We start from the raw sequence: 6,000 nt of genomic DNA, 5'->3' as shown, positions 1-6,000 counted from the left end.
GGAAAGTTACAAAAGTTTGTAAAATCAGCAGTGATTTGACAGGCTAAAACTGTGCTTAAGTTGAATGAAGTGTTTCATGAAAAAATGTGTCTATCAGTTTTGCCTCGAATATTGCGCAAGGTAGCTTGTTGATCTTAATTCTGAACTAAAAAGGGTTCACCACCGGACAGTGGAAGTGATAGAAAACGATGATGGGAACATCCGCATCAAAAGCTGCGATGGATGAGCTTATCCGAAAAACTGTGCCTGTGAGTAAAAAATCCATAGACTAGCAATAATAGCAACAAAGAATTTTATTTTACAGTTTCCCTGCCGCCGCATTCGGGTTTCAGTTCACAACCCAATTGGACGCTCCAGTCGCTGGACAATTTCAACCTAAATTCGAAATGCCTCAAAATATTCTCTAACCATAAGCGTATTCTGCACGGCACTTCACTGCCGTTATCATGGTAATTGCATGACTCCAGCAACCGGTCTCCTGCTGCATTTAGTTCAGTATTCCCGTCTCTGGTGCACGGCGTAGAAATCTTCGTGAATACAGTGGCCACGAACAATGCTGGTGACGCATCCTGTGCACTTTTCTTTCACCCTTGTACAGCTCACGGTCACTTCACTTTCCGTTTCCATTGTGGGGGAACGATTTTGTTTGACCGGCTATGTTTGGTTTGTTTCAGAGATTGTTTGTGTTTTGTTTACTTCTACATTTTCCGCTCCCGTACTGCAGGATATCGATACGGGATACGCAGGAGTGAAAATTGAGCATTTGACTTAGGGGGTATCCATAAACATCGGAATATGTATTTTTCACTTCCAGCCTCTTTAAACCAACCAACAATTTAAAAAAAAAAATAGAAATGTACACGGTTTCACCACATCATAATATCTTGAATTCAAATGTTCATACTTTTTGTTAAATTTTATAAATACCTACTATTTTCAATAAGTCCCATTTTTCATTTTTTCCATTTCCGTACGCCCATGAAAAACTTTCTCTCCCTCTCATTCGAAAAAAAAATCTCTTCATTCTCCAGCATAAGTTTCATTTGTTTTGATTTGGATATTCTGATTACTTCTGATCAACTTTCCAGAACGATGGAATAAATCATTCCGAAAGATAAAAAAGTGGCCCAAAAGTGACTTCGGTTCCGGCTAAAAATGTTGGCTACTCTTGACGACAGGTTGCTTTACCTTAGAAAAGATGCTGGTATTGGCGGCTGCGTTCAGGTGAGTTTTTTCAAGTGTATTAAGTGTAAACATTTAGTGTTCAGAAGTGAAAGTTTCATATATTCCAGCTTTCGGAGGCTCAAGCGGTGCGGTTCCGATACCATTCAAAAACAAAATCAATGTCGGCAACTTGCAGTGAAACATTACAACCCAATCGGATATCCACTACTGAAACTCATCAGCTGGGTGCTGTTCAGGTAAAATATTTCTTTCATTTGTTATGTCCGGTGGTAATCTTTTTATAGATTGTGCTGCGACAATAAATTTAACAGGAATTTGCGACGCAGAAATAGCCCCATTCCATGCCTTTTTCAACATAAGTCGGAATGGTACCTATCTGAAGAAGTTGGCCGTTTAAAAACTTCCGGTGCACCAATGGAAGCCAACGTAACGAAGGTCTACCCGGGATCTGTCCAAGTCTATAACCGGGAAGCTAAACATGGGCAAGGATCTAAGTAGATCGTGTGTCTCGCCATGGTTTTCCTAGGAAAAGGGCAAGTACTATGATCAACATTTCGCTACTTCCATTATAGAAATTACAGTTCTGCTGATAGTTTTTTTCAACTTTGGAATTTCATAACTTTTTAGTTTGTGAATATTTCAAACATTCTATGAAGGATAAATAATTATCCCATGAAATTTGGCGTTTCTTTGATGTTTCTGTGTAACTTGAGATACATTAACAAAAAATGTCACTTTCTTATTTAAATTCACTCAAGCCTAAATATCTCAGAAATCACGCAATACCTAAGTCAAAATTCTACAGAGCAAATCTTATAAGATAAAACTATCATGTGGTACAATTTTTGGGCATTCACCGAAAGATACAATTTCAATATAATTTCGGATGAAAATAAAATATCTACTTAGTAAAAGGTTACAGCAGTTTGAAATTTAAGTTTAAATTGCAGCACGGAAACTTTGTATAGAATTATGAACGGCACTGTAGTTTGTAAATTCCTTCTCGTAAACCTAGTTCCTAAATATTAGATGATGGACGGATAAATTTCACAATTATTGTCGGTTTATGTTGGCTGTTATTTCATTGTGAAAATGTAAACAAAATCCAATAAAATTTGATTTGTTCTAATTGTGTTTAGATTTATTGCTATGCGTATACAATATCACAAATTCCTTCTCATTTGGGGATGACCATTTCTCTTATTTTTGAAAGGCAAGAAAACAATTACCCGCCGCTCTGAAAATTCAGTTGTTAGTATTGCAATATTACACGCTCTTAATTTTACAGCTTTTCTTGCATGTAAAAAATCCCTGTATTGATGTATTGATTGGACTCTGTTGAATTCTATGTCGAAAGCAATGTAATTTTATGTGAAATGCGATGATATATTTATGTGCATCCAGTTTGACATAAAGTTATATCCTTTTCGATGTAATTTTACGTCTTCGATAATTTATGGCTTCAAGCGTTTCTGTCTTCTCTAGTGTAATTTTATGTCAAAAATGATGCTTCAGTTTTGTGCATCCAATTTGACATAAATTTACACCAAAAAATTAATAGTGTGTACACCACGATAGTTTTCGACGGAGATCCTAGAACCGCTTTTGTGTATGCGCACTATATGTATGTGAAATTTTCCAGAGCTTTGGAAAAGTCCTTCATGAATCGAGGAAGTAAAAAGAAACAGTAAAGCGCATTAATACATTTTTAAGGAGTGTGTTCGGGATCCCATCTAGGCCACATCTTTTGGAATCGTCGAGCATTGAAATTTTACGACGCAAATCTGTCATTAAAATAGTTTGATCAGGAAAAGTTTCGGCTGGCAGAAGAGATTCCTGTCTCGTTTCTAAAGAATCCAAAATATACACACTGCAGAAGAATTCATCAGAAAGTTCAGAGGCATCTTTCAACGATACGGTATTTTTTTTAATTGTATGAAACATTTTTCGGGATCAAGTTCGACTTTCGCTTGAAGTTCGCATATTTCCAGAAACTATTTGGATCAGTTTAGATATTTTTCTGAAGATCATTTAAATGCCTACATTGCTGAGCTCTGTGCAACCTATTGAAAATGTTAACCACCATTCGGTATGCTGATTTGTCCTGATCAGATTTGCTTCTGCGGTATCTGTTATGTTTTATCCTCTTGTTTTTAAGCAGTCGAATGGTGTCGTTAAGGAATGCAAAATTATTGTTAGTTCTTTAATCATTATCGAAATTTGCGAAAATCAATTTCAAAAAAATAATTCTTTAGTTGCTTAAATTGATCCAATCGGCCTGAGATTCTTCATTGAATTTTCATTCATCTTAGATTCGAAACTTTTCCAACTGAAGTTTTCTACAATTGATTCTTATGTACTTTTATTTTAAAATTTTTCTTACTGATGTAAATATCCTAAATTCAGCATATCATTTTTCAATTGTAATTCTCAAATTTTTTTCAATGCAAATGGAGATTTTTTTTTGTTTCGATTATAGGTAATCGTTTTAACATTTTTATGTCTTCGCGACTTATATCAAAGATGCAGTTGGCGAACAGTCTTTGAAAAACCTATCCGGAACAACTGTGGTCGATGTTTACTCTTGGGATTGAACTCACGGACATCGGCTCAGGAAGCAACTGACTTGCCAACTATCAACAAAACATGGAGATTCTATTTATTGACATTTTCAAGTCTGGTGTTGTTTTTAAAGTTTCATCATTTTCTAAATTTAGGAAACTCGAGATCTTTGTTGCAACTTCTAAACTCATTTGATTTTTGTAATGATTACTGATCATGTGTTTTGAACATATAATCTACTTTCTGTTTTTATGTTTTTAATTTTTTTTTTACATTTTTAATAACTATTTGATAAATTTTTCTGTGCCCAATATTTGAGATGAAATTAAAAATCCGCAAAGCATTTTTAAAGTTTCAACACATTACATAAAAACGTTATTTGTTTTTGTGTTTATGAATATGAAATCGAAATAAAACTTATATTTTGAATTGACAATTTAGTAATTCCTTCTCATTGTAACTTTGTTTCTCACGATTGTATATGAATGGCATTTATAATTTGTTTCTCAAATATTTATTTGAATTTTTTGTTTTTGGATTTTTTCTTAACGAGAAAATTCTAGTTGCTGATTACAACTCTAATTCTGAAATTTCGTTTCGTTTCGTTTAGGTAGTATTTAGTCTGACAAAATTTTGCTGACATGCATTAATATGCAGTGCCTTCGTAAATGTTAAGCTGAGTCGTCTGATTTTTACACAAATATTTCATTCATCCCTTGGGTGAGGGTTCCATAACCGGGATCGTAAAAAGGCGGCGCAACAAATGATCGCAACATTACATAAGTTGTTGTTGATGGTTGTTGTTTGACCATTCTTGTCCGTCCTGTTCTGGCACAGATCCCGGTTGAGCGGCGTTAGTCATAAACTTACCCCAACCGATGATGAAGGTGCCTATACTACATACGTATGCACGGTGTCGGTTAGTTAAAAATTGGATTATTTTTGACACTTTGCGTGGATGGTTGTAAAATTTCTTTTTCGTTTTTGTTTTCGGTTTAATGACCAATCCCGTAAAAATGGTTTGAAATGTTCAAAAATATGAGCTCTGCACTTTTCAACGCTCTGAGCTGCCAACCGCCGCCGCCCGCCGTCCGGATGCAAATTCGGGAAAATTGATGCAAAATTTTCAACCAAACAACAACTGATTGACATTTTAAGTACATTTTCATTACGGATGATGAGGATATGCGATGGCGATGGCGATTGGGCGAGGTGCTGAGTTTGTTTTCGCGAGAGTTCACCGACTGACAGCTTTAGGATGCCCTAGAAAAATATTGTTTCCTGTAAGCCCCGGTCCGGTCGCTTAAAGGCGGTGCATCGGATGCAATTTTGGAAATATGAATCTTGAAGACGGAGTGAATTCGGAGTGGGTGGTCTTCCACCCAACACCTCCAGTTTACAGTCAGAAATAACTGGTCAGCCGTTGTTGGTTGCGCGGTTCATCTAATGCATTTTCCGGCGGCCGTTCGGCCTTGGCATCGTTGCCGGTCAAGCATCTGCGTTACAAGGCAACAAAAAAACTGATGGGGGGTTCAGTTTTGACACCTTTAAAGGGAATAAACGGATTACCTTAGAGTATCTTCTTCTTAATGTTACAAGTTTATATTGTCGCGTTTCAAACGCAAACGCAAACTACTTTTTTTTTTCTTTTTGATAGGAGTTTAACCCGTTAAGGTCATTCTTCCTCGAAACGCAAACTACCCTCAAAACAGTGGGTTTAGAGTTTTATAATATTCTCATCTAGGCATTTAAAATTGAAGCTCCCAAGCCCGGATTTTGATCTAACAATATCGTTCATTAACCGAAACCCGTAAAAAAAGCTTAATCTATAATGAAAGATTGTTTCCAAAATATTCGAAAAAACAAATATTCATCTGTTTGCCCACTTAAAAACACTGTGCAAACCAAAAATGTTGAAGCCGTTTTACTCGACTATTTTCATAAAACCAAATTTAAGTAATGCAGATAAAAAAATCAACCAGTTACTATTAAAAATCCCCATAGTTGGTATATGTAATCTATGTCACTTATGATTGATAAGACTTTTATAGTTAATTCAATAACATTAAATTCTATGTAGAATCAACCACTATGAGAGGGATTCTTTATTTTCAGTTCGAATCATCATAAGAAAAAATAATTAAATACTGTTCTGCAATCCTGATTCAAATATGGATTTCGTTCAAAATTTGATTCATAATTTTCGAAACTTTTTTCAATATTTAAATAATCGTTTTCCGAATATGAAAAAAG

At 35.4% G+C, this 6,000-nt stretch overlaps 1 protein-coding gene and 1 long non-coding RNA gene across 5 annotated transcripts in view; one reads left to right on the top strand and one right to left on the bottom strand.

Annotated features, from left to right (window-relative positions):
- Window positions 1-6,000, bottom strand: part of LOC129757383 (obscurin) — an 84,397-nt gene that overhangs the window by 42,225 nt on the left and 36,172 nt on the right. The gene's annotated exons all lie outside the window — the stretch shown is intronic.
- Window positions 32-2,708, top strand: LOC129757400 (uncharacterized). The gene is made up of 3 exons (XR_008739693.1): window positions 32-1,224; window positions 1,293-1,421; window positions 1,470-2,708. It is a non-coding gene; the product is annotated as an uncharacterized LOC129757400 (long non-coding RNA).

This window comes from Uranotaenia lowii, chromosome 3 (genome assembly GCF_029784155.1).
Source record: "Uranotaenia lowii strain MFRU-FL chromosome 3, ASM2978415v1, whole genome shotgun sequence".
In the NCBI taxonomy this organism is placed as follows: Eukaryota; Metazoa; Arthropoda; class Insecta; order Diptera; family Culicidae; genus Uranotaenia; species Uranotaenia lowii.
Note: the sequence above shows the minus strand (reverse complement) of the source record. Positions and strands in the feature narration are given on the sequence as shown.